General features: G+C 43.7%; 1 protein-coding gene and 1 long non-coding RNA gene across 8 annotated transcripts in view; one reads left to right on the top strand and one right to left on the bottom strand.

Moving 5' to 3' along the window:
- Positions 1-11,136, top strand: part of LOC123583953 — a 79,979-nt gene extending 68,843 nt beyond the window's left edge. For all 7 annotated transcript variants that reach the window (XR_006705072.1, XR_006705076.1, XR_006705071.1 and 4 more), the window contains 2 exons: positions 9,869-10,075; positions 10,361-11,136. This is a non-coding gene — a long non-coding RNA (uncharacterized LOC123583953). The remainder of the gene's footprint in view (positions 1-9,868; positions 10,076-10,360) is intronic.
- The window catches only part of PRKCH (protein kinase C eta), a 235,508-nt gene that overhangs the window by 33,720 nt on the left and 186,364 nt on the right, over positions 1-15,424 (bottom strand). The window lies entirely within an intron of this gene.

Raw genomic sequence — 15,424 nt, 5'->3', positions numbered from 1 at the left:
TATAACAATCCCTGTAGTGGTCACAGAGCATAAGTGCTATCAATGCATGTCCCATCTTGTTTTGTGTATACATTTACTCCATTCCTGATCCATCTTTTTTCAGATTTTGAAGCAAATCCAAGACATAAAACCATCTCATCTATAAATATTTTAATATCTTAATCTGAAAGATAATAATTCTTTAATGAAATACAACATTGATATTGGTTATTAAAAATATATAGTCAATATACTATTCAAGGTATACTGCTTTTTCTCTGCTCATTTGAGTTATGTGTGTGCATGTCCGTATAACCCGAAAAAAGCTTCTGTAGAGCACAATAGTATGACAGTAGCTAATTCAGCTACACTAAATGTTCACCAGATGCTAAGTGCTTTAGCCATATTATCTTATTTTAATCCTGAACAAACCCTGTGAACGAGGATCTCAGCAACATTATTTAGTTACCCAGGGGTAAATCCAGGATTCTCAGTTCTGCTCACCTCCTTCCAAAGCATGGGCTCATAACCCACTACAGTGGCCAAACACTTTTATATACTGGCATTGCATTGCTGGCTAATCCCCCTAGTAGATTATTTCCTGAGAAGACTTCCCCAATTGCAACAAGAGCTGTGTGAGAATCAATAAGTATCCCAAAAAATGAATTATGGCAAAGGGATATATTTGTGCACATCACTATGAAATGCATCATCAAAATTTTGCCAAAAAATTTTTTTTGCTTTGGTTTTTAGTGTGTACATGGAGAAGGAGTTCAGTGAATTTTTTCCAATCCTTGCATGTACAGGAATAGGGGAGTGCACAGCAAATGTGTCTCTAGTGGTCAAATATTCTGAAGATCATTCACTGCTCTCTTCCAAGGAAGAGAAGCTGGTACATGGACAAGGGTGAAGAGGTGGCCGAAAAGAATAAATTTAATATTATGATCATAATTTCACAACAAAACCATTTAGGACTGGCTTGTACTTTGAGTGTCTGGGTTTATATAAACTTGTAATTTTTTTTTCAAGGCAAGACTGATTGTGTTAAATTGGTAAAAGAATGTTGAAAGGTCACTGAAACAGCAAAAGCCTAAAATCTCATTGTATCATCAGTTAGATAGGAGTGCCATTCACGTATTACCTAACACAAGATGTTTAGCCATTCACCCACCCAACAAATCTTAGAGTACCATCTATGAATCACACAATATGCAAGGGGCTCAGAAGCCTGAATGAGACAGGAAATGGCAGGAGCCTGCCAAGGCAGGGGCCAGTAAAAATTCCAGTCTTTAGCCCAAGGAGAAAGAGAAACCATTGAAAGGTCACACACAGAGATGGATAGCATTAACTTGTGATCGTACAATGAGCCTCCAGCTACAATGTGGACAACAGATCAGTGGAGGAGGCGAGAACATGAGGACACTAGTTGGGAAGCAACTGAAGTGTTCAGAAAAGAAAAGATGGTGGCCTGGAGCAGGGTGTGGCAGGAAGGCAAAGGGAACTAGACGGACCCAAAACTAATAGGGGGGAAAAGTAATGGGATTCAGTAATGGAAGGATATAGACAGTGAAAGGGAAGAAGGCGTGAGCATGTTCTGGCTCACAGGATTTATTTTGGACATATTGAGCTATTTTTTAGGCATCCAAGTGGAGACATTTAGAGGCAGCTGAATATACATGGCTAGAACTCAGAGGCTGGGCAGGAGATACAAATTTCAGAGTCATTAGCTGGGTGTGGATGAGTTCACCTGGGGAGAGGGAATGGAATGGGAAGAAGGCAGCTGGGGAACCGAGCCCTGCGAAGAGTATCCTGAGGATAAGGCCCCTGATCTTTTTCACACTGGGACCACAAATACTGCTCATAATTTATCAGCCAGAGTGGGTAGCATAGTTGAGTACCCAGGGAAGCAAGGGCCCCTCTTTTGCCTCTTAGGTGGGGCATCCCTAGTCTTGTCAAGGTTTAAAAGGGTCAGAAAATATTAACCTTTTACATTCAAAATCATCTAATGGGTTCTTTCTGGTTTTAACCCTCAGCCTCTGCTACATGATGTGGTGCTTTTGTGAGCATAAACTTAAGTGTTCTATTTTAGGAAAATGTTCATTGCTTCATCTTGCATGATACCAAAAATTTGGAAATAGGCCAAATTATTAATTAATAGGGGAATGACTAAACAACTTATGGTATATAGATGACAGAATTTTATGGGAGCTGATAAAATTTTATAAAAGATGAAAAATGGGAAATTTTTATGACAGAAGTTTTATCTTTTGAAAATTACTTCTTTTGTGATTATAAAATCATTTTCACCATATAAAATTTGATCATTCCTGAAAAATTATGGGGAAAACGATGACAGGCTCACAGTCTTCAAATCTTTTCTTCTCAATGTGACACTAATACATATTATGAGAAACTTGCTTTTCTTACCTAACAAATATTTTGGACATATTTCTATATAGATCTACCTCATTCTCTGTAATGGTTATCTAAAATTCCGTTAGAAAGGTGTATCATAATTTAAATAGTCCCCCCTCCATGAACATTTAGATGGTTTTTAATTTTTTGCAACTTCAAGCCAGAGGGTAATGAACATTACTTGCACACTTGTAGGAGGGGTTACTTGGATTTAAGAAATAAAAATGCTGTGTCAAAGGATATAAATGTTTAAAATGAAAACAGAAGTTGAACAATTGCTGAAAAAGTTTGCATCAATTCATACTCCCACCAATAGTGTATGAGAACATCCATTTGGTTTCCTTATTCAAGTAAGACATAATCATCCTTAGGTCTTTGCCAATTTGCTAGGGAAAATGATCTCATTGTTTTAACTTCATTTCTTACGAATGAGATTAAGCTTTTAAAAACATGTTTAATGGCCATTTGTATTTCTTCTGTCTGTTGCCTTTTCACATTTTTTACCCATTTTAAAGTTTGAGTTATCTTTTTGATTATTATTATTTTTATTTGAGAGACAGAGTGTGCATACAAGGTGGGGAGAAGGGCAGAGTGAAGGAGAATCTCAAGCAGGCTCCACACTCAGTGTGGAGCCCAGTGTGGTGCTCGAATCCCACAGCCTGGGATCATGACCTGAGCCAAAATCAAGAATCAGATGTTCAACCAACAGAGCCAATGAGGCACCCCTGATTATTTTTTAGAAGCTTATTACATATTATGGATAGTAGTGATTTGTTACATTGTTTCAAATGTTATTGCCCAATTTGTTTTTAAGTTTTATTTACGGTAACTTTCATATTTTTGTCCAGTCAAATCTCTCAATCGTTCCTCTATGGCTGCTGTATTTCATGACTTATTTATAGGCTGATACAATTCCAGGTGGAAAAGCAGGATACAAAGATTGTATTTTCAATATTCTCTCTTTTTTAATGTTTATTTTATTTTATTTTATTTTTTGAGAGGGAGAAAGGGAGAAAGGCAGAGAGCGAGCCGGGAGGGGCATAGAGAGAAGGAGACACAGAATATGAAGCAGGCTTCAGGCTCTGAGCTGTCAGCACAGAGCCTGACATGGGGCTCAAACCCCATGACCTGTGAGGTCATGACCTGAACCGAAGTCAGACGCTTAACCAACTGAGCCACCCAGACGCCCCTCAATATTCTCTTAATTACAGTTGTTCAGAGGATAGAAAGAAGGAAGCAAAACAGGAGGGAAGAAGGAGAGGTGGGAAAAGATAAGAGAGAAGGAGAAAAGTCCATTTCTGGGTGCTATGTTTATAAATAATTTTTCTTTTCTTTGTGCTTTCTTATGGGAATCATGTATCATTTTGATAACCAGGAAGAAATCATTAAGATATATGTCCACATGTTTTGGCTTTAATTCTTTTCTTTGGTTTCTGTACCATTTATTGCTATAATTCCCAAGGAAGATATGTAGGGAACATAAACCACTGATAGAAATGGAAAGGATTTCTTTTGGAATGCAGGCTGCAAGGGCATGTTGAAAAAAAACCAAATCAACTTACTTGCTTACAGATCCTGACAGAAGTCGGAAGCTCAACTGACTGAGCCACCCATGTGCCCTGCAACATCCCTAATTATTAAATGAAGTCCCCATACCATTTCTCCTCATGAAGTTTTGTGGGGCTGATCCATGAGAACAAATTAAGAGCAAATATGTAGGAGCACCTGGGTGGCTCAGTCAGCTAAGCATCCCACTCTTAATTTCGGCTCAGGTCATGATCTCATGCTTCCGGAGATTGAGCCCCGTGCAGGGGCTCTGTGCTGACAGCACGGGACCTGCTTGGGATTCTCTCTCTCCCTCTCCCTAGTTTGCATGTTCTCTCTCTCTCTCTCAATAAATAAATAAACTTTCAAAAAAAAAGAAAAAGAACAAATATGGGAAACATGAACATACATTATCATGAGGCTGAATGTAAAATGACTCATTTTCTAATGAATACAGAAAATCAAAAAACAATTTCCAACTCCGCAAGTATTACCAAATCTCCTCTGAGGCTCCTCCTACCCTTTCGTATTTCTCCCAACAGCTACTTGAGGTGGGAAATAATCATAAAAATGACCCTGTGCAAGTCTGGCTATTACACACCCTTTAAAACAGGGCCAGGGACTCACAAACTAATCCCCCCAGGTCAGGTGTTGGTCTCCATCCAGTTCTCGTGTTGGATGCACTTGATATGCAGGCAACATGTTTCCACCTTCACCACTGTTTATATACAAGACCGATTTAACCTGAGCAAAGGGACCAAGAGATTTCCCCTTGCCGTGTCTTATGGTTGGAAAACACGTACAAAGAAAACACTCATTGCCTCTCTGGACAAATGAAAGAGGCAATGAGTTTGATTAACGTCTACGGTGTGCAGATCATACATCTCCCTGGGGGCCATCAAATAAATGAGCCATCATGCTGACAGTTGAGCCTTCTCTCTAAATTTTTTCATTCCTAGCATCGCCCCTCCCCCTCCCAGGAGGGCTGAAATTCTCTAGCTGAAGTGGCACAAGTTTATTTAGTAGCTCCTTACAGTATTTTTATTTTATAGTTGCCAAGAAAACCTCTCTCACTGACTCTCCTTGCCAAAATGCTTCCTGCGTGATACCTGGCTGTGTTTGGCATGCACACAGATGCCCTCCGCGAGGGGAAGCAGGGAGGCAGAATGGAGGGCTTCCGATAAAGACACCAAGGAGATGACAGACCCTTGGTGGCTAGGGGTCTCGTGACCATTGGGCCTAGCCCCGACAACACAGAAAAGATGCTGGGGCAAAAGAGACACCTGCGGTTGATAGGCTAGAGGGGGATAAGGTGGTCAACATACTGAATTCTGCTCGGCTCCTCAGGCTTCCCCAGTGCAGAGAGGTGGGTGCAGCTGACCCATGGGAAATTACTTTCCAGGGCACCTTTGCTTCCCAGCCATAGAAATGCAACAAAGAAATGGATCAGAGAGTCACAGGGATCCTGAGAACCTGCAAACTAGGGACAGGATAGTCGAGGAGGAGCCCTCTGCCTGCAAAGAGGACGCGTTAAGGAAGGTAAAGGAAGGAAAGATTTCGCAAGAGGAAGAGTCAGAACACGGTAGCCTCTTAACCAATGTGATCTCAATGATAATTGGGGCAGCTGTGGAGTGGGGATGGGCAGGGGCAGATGGATCCTACGAGGCTTATGGTGGACACGTGGCACCAATACCAACGAACAGGTTGACAGAATGAAACTCTGTTCAACGTTAGAGGGCACGCAGTGCTAGGTAAGCGTTGGCCACTGTTGTCACCACTACTGTTGCCAGTAAGTGGATAAATGTTGTGGCTGTCACCCTTGAAAGATCAGCCAGACAACTGAGGCATCAGTGCGAATACACTAGCAAGTGAAGGGACGATGAGACATCTTAGCCCGTCTAGCTGTGGCTGGTTCCCTCTATGGAAACCCAGGGCTCTTCAGACTTGGGGGTACTAGACTCTGCCAGCGGTGAGGCCAGTTCCCTGAACACATTTTGTTGAGAGAAAACAGCGTGTGAGAGGGGACGTGGATACCGCGGGGTGGGGGCAAGTGGAGGGAGGCGGAGTGATGAGGAATGCTTTACAACAGGAAGGAGTGCAGTTTATAGCACCGACCTCAGGAAGGGATATTCAGGCTGCTTTTGGCAACTGGCTAAACACAAACCTTTGCCAGCATTAGTAATGCCTTACGCAATATCAAAGGGGAGGGGAGACAGACTTCTGACTTGAACCAGAACTTTTGGCCCCATCAGCAGGTCTCATTCGGTTACCTGCTGTCTCCATCAGAGATTAAACCTGAGCCATTTAAACGGAAGTCTCAAAAACCCAAGAAGGCACCTACGGTTTCAGAACCACTCCCAGGCCCTTGGAATTAAATGCGAACCTCACATGTTAGTTCTGGGTTATAGTTGGTATCACTTTGTTCTCTGTGTTTTGCATAAAGCCTCGTTTTCTCCAAAGTGATTACAGCCTCCAAGGGTAGGCCTGGAATATTTCTTAAGTCATTTCCAGCGTACTGATCACAGGCTAGACATATGACAGCAACACACATCTCAGTCCCTTTCCAGGGATTTACAGATCTCCTCCTAATGCTGGGCATATCACAGCAAAGTGTGCAGAAGACATCAAATTTACCCCTAAGAAGTTTCCTTTTGAAGAACTCGCTGCTACTTCCTGAGCACCCGCCCATGCTGTGTCCAGCACCTAGCCTTGCAAGACATTCCCAAGACATTCATTTCCCAAGACATTCATTTTGTTGAGTAATCCATTTGAGTAAATGCGCAGCCATCGGCCAAAGACTATTTCCAATTTTATGTAATAGTATCCTTAATAAAAGTAATCTCTGAAATGCAAACATCATTATAACTTCCTAAGATCTTAAAGGTAAACAATTCACAAATCAGGGAGAAAATTATTTTTTGGGCCTGTGTGTCTTATTTTTTTTTTTTTTTAATTTTTTTTTAATGTTTTATTCATTTTTGAGACAGAGAGAGACAGAGCATGAACGGGGGAGGGGCAGAGAGAGAGGGAGACACAGAATCGGAAGCAGGCTCCAGGCTCTGAGCCATCAGCCCAGAGCCCGACACGGGGCTCGAACTCACGGACCGCGAGATCGTGACCTGGCTGAAGTCGGACGCTTAACCGACTGCGCCACCCAGGCGCCCCCTGTGTGTCTTATTTTTAGCTTAGAAAGTATCATCAAACCGGTAAACAAAAGGAACTGATAAAGAGACCTTTTGAGAGACTAACCTTCTTCTTGCCTAAATGTTGGACAAATCTTGATCCAATAAATAATGGGTACTTCAGTTTGGTCAATTTCTCAGCACCTCAGTTCCTCTGTTGAAACATTAAAGTGGCAAGGTGATAGACTTTAATCTAGTCACTAACCCTGGATTTCACTCCACAAGTGACCTGCGTGGCAACACTTTATGCCCATATGTACGTTACGGAGGCAATTAAAGATCTTTTGCAAATATAAGGTTTCATATACCATTAACAGTGGGGTATATTTCACATTTCCTAGAGAACTGGAGTCCATGCCGATAAGCTTATCTGTGATCAGTTCTGGAACACAGCAAATTCAGACTAGTAGCCAAGCATGGAGTCCTCACACACATGGACAGATAGAGGCCAAGGGCAAATTCTCAGCTGTCCTCTTAGGGAGCGAGATAGCTCCCCTATGCCTCCCTCACTCTGCTTCCTTTCCTAACTCCCACATGGTTATTCAACCAACCTCTGTCTGTCTGATTCCAAAAGGCAGTATAATGGAAGGTTAAGGGTATAGATTCTGGAGCCAGGCTGCCTGGGCTTGAGTCTTGGCCCTGCTATTTACCATTTGTGTGATCTTGGGCAAGTTACTTAACCACTCTATATTTGGTCCTCTTCATGAAATGCAGATAACCACAGTGCCTGCCTCATGAGAATGAAGCTATTTAATGTGAATTGTTTAGAACAGTGCCTGATTGTATTAAGTACTATGGAAGCCTGAACTATTATTTCCTCATCAGCAAAAAAGAGAACACATACGTGGCCTATTCCTTGAGATTTTTGTAAGAATCAAAACTGATGGTAGACACAAACTTTGAAAATACTAAGTAACATTGGAAATTTAGGAGTTTGGGACAGGTGGGCCTATTATATTATAAAGTGACACATCTGGCTTATAAACTGCTCTGTGGGTGATAGAGCAAGGAGCCAAAGGGAGTTTCTCATACAGTGCCAGGGCCTGGCACTAGCAATGGGCAAAATGTCTCAAGAACTGGTTAAGCTCCATCAGCCACAATACCTTTGTCTACTTTATCCATCTTTGCTGAGGCCAAATTCTGAAGCATTAAGATACAGAAATTAAGCATTCACCTACGGACGGGCACTTGGGTTGTTTTTCATATCTCGGCTACTGTAAATAATGCTGCAATACACATAGGGGTACATATTTCTTTTTGAATTAAGTGTTTTCACTTTCTATTTTTTTTTTTTTTTTAATTTTTTTTTTTCCAACGTTTATTTATTTTGGGGACAGAGAGAGACAGAGCATGAACGGGGGAGGGGCAGAGAGAGAGGGAGACACAGAATCGGAAACAGGCTCCAGGCTCTGAGCCATCAGCCCAGAGCCTGACGCGGGGCTCGAACTCCCGGACCGCGAGATCGTGACCTGGCTGAAGTCGGACGCTTAACCGACTGCGCCACCCAGGCGCCCCAAGTGTTTTCACTTTCTTTGGGTAACTAGTAGTGAAATTACTGGGTCATATGGTAAGTTTTTGAGGAATTTAAGAAACAAAACAAACAAAGGAAAAAAGAGACAAACAAAAAACAGACTCTTAAATATAGGGAACAAATTGGTGATTGCCAGAAGGGAGGTGGGTGTGGGGATCGGTGAAGTAGATAAAGGGGATTAAGAGTACATTTATCTTGATGAGCACTGAGATATGCATAGAATTGTAAATTATATTGTGCACCTGAAATTAATGTAACACTGTGTATTGATTATACTTGAATTAAAAATGAAAAGATACAGGAATTGATCTCGGTTCACTACCGACAGCCCTGCTCAGTGCAATGAAAAAAGGCTGGTTCAAGTTGAGGTTCATCCAGTTCCATCCCTGTCTGTCAAATGCATGAATGACCCATTCTTCTAAGCAGAAGAAGCCGAAAGAGGAACTGTGATTCTCTAGAAATAAAACAGGACTCCCAAGAAGTGGCACGCTATCTGTACCTCATAATGCAGTCAAAACTCAACTGGCACAGCCAGTCTTTGTTTTCCACCCTCTCCCTGCCTAATGATTTAGGACATAAACCCAACAGTGGATTCTGGTCTCATCCATTCAGTGATGTGATAAGACCCAGATTCTGCAAAGTTACTTTGGGGAGAAGTCATTTCCAGTTTTTCACTGTTACAAACAATGCTGTGATAATTGAAGGTATCTTTTTAATGCCCAAACCTACTAATATTTTTTATCATGCGTATGCACAAATGAGCAGTCAACCCCAGGTACCATGCTCACGTTTAAGAACCTCTGTTAAGGCCACTGCATTGGTGTTTGCCTTCTTTCACCACAGGAAGCCAACAAAGATTATGGGTATTCAAACTAGCAGGCAGGCAGAGAGCACAAATTCCAAAAGCCTGGAATTACTGTTATTTTAGGTTATTTAAGTTACTGTTATTTTAGAAATGTGATCTCCATGAGGAGAAGTGCCTCCTGGTTTTCATTTTTCCGTCTTTGTATTTTTGAATTCCCTTTGCACATAGTAGGCCCCTAATGAATGGCTGTTCGTCTGAACGGCAAGCCCTTCTCTGCCCTCTAGTCCTGGTCTGGTTCTGAGACCCCAGCGAGGCTGGATTAAAGAGGATGTGGAGGACTGTTAGGCAACTGGGTGGATTCGGGTTTGTGCTGGGCCTCTGGCACCAATCCAGGACCTCTGACGCCAACAGGAAGCTGCCAGGACCTGCTGGAGTCCTGTCTCAGGGATGACCTAGGAGGACCAGGTCAGCACCCCAGGAAACTCTGGCTCTGAACACACTCTCGAGTACACGCTATTCCAGGCATTAATCCTTCTAGACAAGTCCTGAGATACCAAGAGATACCAGAAATGAAAATGTGCCCTGCTTAGTGACTGCCTGTTTGTGTTTGGCTTACAGGTGAGAGCAACCTTTGTTTCTATAAAAGAAGGATATTAAAAATTGCGTCAACTGCCTAAACAGGATTTACGTGAATTTAACTGGCTACTGTAGGACACGGAGAACCTTGCAGTGGCTTCTGTCATTAAGACAATGACCGTGAACAGAGAGCACAGGAGGTCAGGCAGGCTGGCTGAATGCAGCTGGGTAGTGGGGGTGGAGACGTGGGGGGGCGGTCAGTGAGCAAGCTAGTGTCTCGGTGCACCTGGAACCTTCTGATGGACACACATCCTTCCCTCTCTCCAGAGGCATCATGGGGACTCGAGTGGGACAAGCTGGAATGCTGGTTTTACCTGGTACACTGTCCGGTCAATTAGTCAAGGGGCAAGAAAACTTTTCCTGAGCCAGAAAGCAGAGCTTCGAGACTCAGCTTTGTCACCTTGCTGGGTCTCAGTTTCTTCACCTGTAAATGATGGGATGGTACTGGATGACATGCCTTCCCCACTTTCTCCGTCGGGCAGTCAATCACTAAGAACTGACAATTACGCCTCCTGATTGTATTCAAAGCCAGACACCTTCTCTCCACCACACTGCATGGCCTCCATTCAGCCCCATCATTTCCCACTGGCATCGCTGCATCTCCTAACCGGTCTCACTACCTTCACTCTCCTCCCCTCTTCATGCTGGGCCAGTTGTTTTTCTGAAATTCAATTCTTGAATGTTTGACCCTCTAAGAGGCCCTGCCCAACTTTATCGGCCATAAGGCTCTACGGTGGGGTCTCTGTCTGCCCTGCAGCCTTATTTTCTCCCCCAGCGCTCTCCCCTGCTTCACATCGTCACGCACTCCAGGCACCCAACGCCAAGAGGTGGACCTCTCCCCCACCCGCGTATATGCTGTTGTGCCCTTGGATGGGCACTCACTCATAAACCGCTACTGGCCTGCAATGAAGCAGAAAATGATTGAATCACAGTGAATAAATGGGGGAAGAAGAAAAATTAAGAGTAAGCACTTGGAAACTTTTATAACTACCTGACAACAATTTTATGTCTGTTGAATCTAATAATAAAAATCTGGGCTCCTATTTCATGTCTTTTTAAAATTTTATTTTTCTAGTAATTGACTTTTATTACGTTTTATAAAAATATCAGTCCTAAATGGGTTGAAAAGGGAAAAACACAACAACACTGGTTTACCACCACAGACAGTATGGGGAGCTCTGGCCAGCACCCTTCTACCTTCCGTTCTCCTGGGCAGATGACTTCATCCTCGCCGAAGGCTCTCTGTCTCAGGAGTCTTCTGCATCCCTTCCTAGACAAGCTTGGTGCCTCTCCTCCATGCTCCAGTGGTATTTGGTGCGTACTTCTAATTATAGCATTTATTGCGCCGACTGTAATTGTTGGTTTCCCTGCAGGTCCTTCCCATGCTTATTTCTGCTAACCTCAGAACAAGGTGCCTGGCCCAGGGCTGAGTGAGCAATTAAGTGTTGACTGAAATGAACAAGCCCTAAGTTTCTTACCCTATACTCTGGTTGCCTTTCCTTTACCCATATATTCCTTGTGTGTAAAATCCTTCCTGCCTGTGTTCTCTCCCTCTGATGCCTACTCCGTGTTCTGTACATTATGGAAGCTGGGGAAATGAGGAAGAAATGAGGAGAACTGCTTTCTGCATCTGGGGGTGAATTTCTGACACCACCCGTCGGGTTGTCCCCTCTCTAGCTCTCAGTCTAGTCCTAGAGTTAATATAAGGAAGCTGGGCTTGTAGCTACAACAACTGGTGACTAATGTGTGTGCCTGGTGATTAAGCATCCTTATAACAGCACAGTATTATAACCAGACAAGACAAATCACCCCTGTACATCTTGCATAAAATTAAAAGGTCAGTCCAGGAAGAGAAGGAATAATGAGATTCCTGAAGTCCTTCATCAAGTTGAAAAGCTCATTTGATTTTTTTTTTTTTTAAGTTTAATGGAAAACTCCAAAACCAGAAGGGATGGAATATTACATAGAAACTGCTTCAAAGCTCAATTTAAGCTCAAACCAAAGAACATGATTCCCATCATATGGAACTAATTTCTTTTTGAAAGTTGATAAACCAAAAATTGCACTGGAAAGCAGCCGGTTCCCTGCGTTTTCCAGAGAAGGCAGTTTGGGAACACATTTCCTGAACCTCAGCCTCTTGGGTTCTACTCCTGGATTTTCCCCCTGACGCCATGGAAAAGCGCTTTCCTCTCCTCTCCTCTGCTGCAGAGTCCTTTTTAAAAAAGGGTAACGTGATCACCTGCCCATTTACAGGATGTAGTGTATGAAATCATCCCAAGAGTTTCCCCAGGGCCTTTGATGCATGGAGTCAGGGAACCTAGGCTTGCTTATGGTTAGGAAAAAAGAAAACAAGCAAGCCCCAGAGATAGGACAAGTGATCGTTCTCCTATTGGAAAGGGAACTGTATTCCTCATTCGAATTAAGAAGCAGAGAATCAGCTGATAAAGAAAATTATTAAAATTTAGGGTCCGAAAAAAATGACTTATTTTGAAAACACAACATTTTGACTGACTGATCTAGGTGATACGCAAGCAATCGAGTTCCACCCCCTCAGATAAGTTCCAGTTTTCTTCTGAGTTTTATGACCATGCCAAACAGCGTTCTGTCTGCCTGTAGAGCTTGAATCCCATCGACACAGGTGTGGGCTTGGAATTTTTGATCTGGGCTGACACATTCCTGGCCAGGAAAGTGGTGCTCTCTCTCCTCCTATAACTTTCCACTGATGTAAATGAGGTCAAAAGTGCCTGGAGGCAGCAATGACAGGTGTGTGTGGGCAGAGAATCACGGGCCAAGGCAGGGCACACGCTTTCTCTTCTGTAAGAAGCATTTATACCATCCCGTGGGCATGCGTGGGGAAGGCCGTAAGCTTTATAGTTTATGCCACAAGGAAGTCAAGACAGCCTCCAAGCCATTGTTCTGGGGATGCCTTTTCTTTCTTGTGTGGCTCAGGAGGCACAAAGCTTCCTCTGCCCTGCCAGGCCTTCACAGTGTGGGACTCAGGGCCATCTGAGAGGTTCTGCCTGTTCTGGCCTGGGAGCTGCCTCAGCAACTCCTGACTCCTGGCTGTCTGGAGCCAAATGTAACAGGGGTGAGTGGCCAGAGGTGGCCAGAGTGGCCAGAGTGGCCCTTTCCTAGGGACAGCAAATATGGTCTGCTCTCCCAGGAGCCCAAAGGGCAGCCTGTGGAGTGAGCACTATTTGCCCTGGATGATGCTCACCTGCCCAGCGCTGGCCCTCAGGAACAGAGCCGCAGGCTTGATAATTCTCTGTCTTAACCAAATGGAGACTGCTAACTATCCCATCTGCTGGGTCAAGGAAAACCCCTTGGATATGTGAAAAGGGGAAATTGAGGGATAGTATTGGTAGAGGCTCTACCTGAGTCATTAAAGCAAAGTAAGATGACAGTTCGCTGAGTGGGGGACTATGCTTTCAGGTAAATTCCAAGGCAACTGAATACAATCCTACTCAAGTCTCTGACCACTCCTAAGGGTCTCCTTTGTGAGCTCCTCCTCCTCCTTCTCCTCCACTCTCCCTTAAAGGGTAGGCTGTTCCCTAAGGCTCTGTTCTTGGCCCTTGCTTAGCTTTCTTTCCAGAACCACTGCTAGACCAAATCGCACCTTAGCGCAAATTAGAAAAAGGCTCCCCTTTCCCTAGACATGTTACCACCGACTCCTAGAAAACTCATAGTCATTACACAAATCTTCAAGGACTCTGATGAAGTGGTCCGCTTAGAACTGTTCGGTGCACAGTCTGCCCAGTTGTACAGTTGTTCTGTGCAATTGAATCCCAGGGATTCAAATATCACCCTAAGACTGATGGCTCCCCAATTTAAATCTCTACCCTGACAGCTCTTTCCAGAGATCTAGACCTTCATGACAAATAAGAAAGTAACTGATTTGGGGGCATAGCTAACCTTCAAATGGCAAAAGATGAAACCTAGATTTTACCCAACTGTCATCCTCAGTGAAAAGCCTTAGAGTTCTTAGCTGGGAATCTGGAAAGCATCCTTAATGTCTACTCCTTGGGCTCCATACCCCATTCATCAGTGTCCTCCAAGCTCTTCCTCCGCTGTATCACACTCCCTTCCTCTTCTCCCTCTTCTTCTCACTATCCTGGCTTGCTTCAAGTCATGCCTATTTTTCCCCCCTCTTAAGCTTATTTATTTATTTTTATTAATCTTTACACCCAAGATGGGGCTTGAACTCACGATCCCGAGATCCAGAGTCGCATGCTCTGAGCCAGGCAGGCACTGCTGTTTCTTGCCTGACTTATTCCAAGTCCTCCTACCTGAGCTCCTGGTTTCCAGGTTTGCTCCTATGCACTCTGCTTAACTACAGTTATTTCCTGTTAGTCTCTTTCTCAAAAACCTCTGATGGCTTCTATTGACAGGCAAATGAAGCCCAAACTTCCTGGCCTACCACTCAAAGCCTTCAATGTTCTCACGCCGACCCACCTCAACTGCCACCTTTCCCTGCTCTGCAGTTCCGGTCACACGGATTCCTCATGATTCCTTAGCACAGGACACTTTTCTGCCTTCAGGCCTTCATTCCTATTTATTGTTCCCTCTACCTGGCATGTAATTCTGTATTTTGTTGATAACGAAAACCTACGGCTTAAATACCATTTCTTCTCTAAAGCCTCTGCTGATCCTCTCGGTTAGAACTCATAACTTCCTTTTCTGTACTCTCACTGCATTACATTTTACTTTGAGCATTAAGGGAACCTTGTCTTAAACTGTCAACTTATAGATGCATTTGGAGCCCCCAGTAGACTCAATCCTTGAGGGCAAGGATTCTGTTTCATTTCTCTTTTGGTCTTCAGAGCCAAATGTGGTACAAAGCAGATGTGCAGGTCACATTGAGTGAGTAACCCCATGGTGAAATCCTCATGGTCAAACAAAGCCCACGGACAACTTAATGACGGTCTACTTTGAGCCTGTGTGTCTGTTTTGATGCATCAGGCACACAAGGACAGGTGAGTGTAGTATAGTATGTCAGGTAGAGGTGAAGGGCACTTTCCAAACCAAAAAGTCCGTTTAAAACAAACACACATTTATAACTCACAGTCTGCATGAAATGTAATTCCTTGAAACTCACAAGTCTGGCAGGGACATAGACTCGGCACCTTGAAGGAGGGTTGGCAGGATTTAGGGCTCATTCTGGAGACCCGTTCTGGTTCTGTCCAGCTCTCCAGACCCTGGACTGGCCCGGCCCCACCACCCAGGCCAATAAAGCCTTATAAGAAACTAAACGCTTCTCAGAACAATGGTCACCTTGAGAAGGTGAGAACCTGGATGGGAATGAAGTGACAGGTGGGATGCTTACAAATCTAG

Source organism: Leopardus geoffroyi, chromosome B3 (genome assembly GCF_018350155.1).
Source record: "Leopardus geoffroyi isolate Oge1 chromosome B3, O.geoffroyi_Oge1_pat1.0, whole genome shotgun sequence".
In the NCBI taxonomy this organism is placed as follows: Eukaryota; Metazoa; Chordata; class Mammalia; order Carnivora; family Felidae; genus Leopardus; species Leopardus geoffroyi.
The sequence above is the reverse complement of the archived record's forward strand: the minus strand, read 5'-3'. Positions and strand labels throughout refer to the sequence as shown.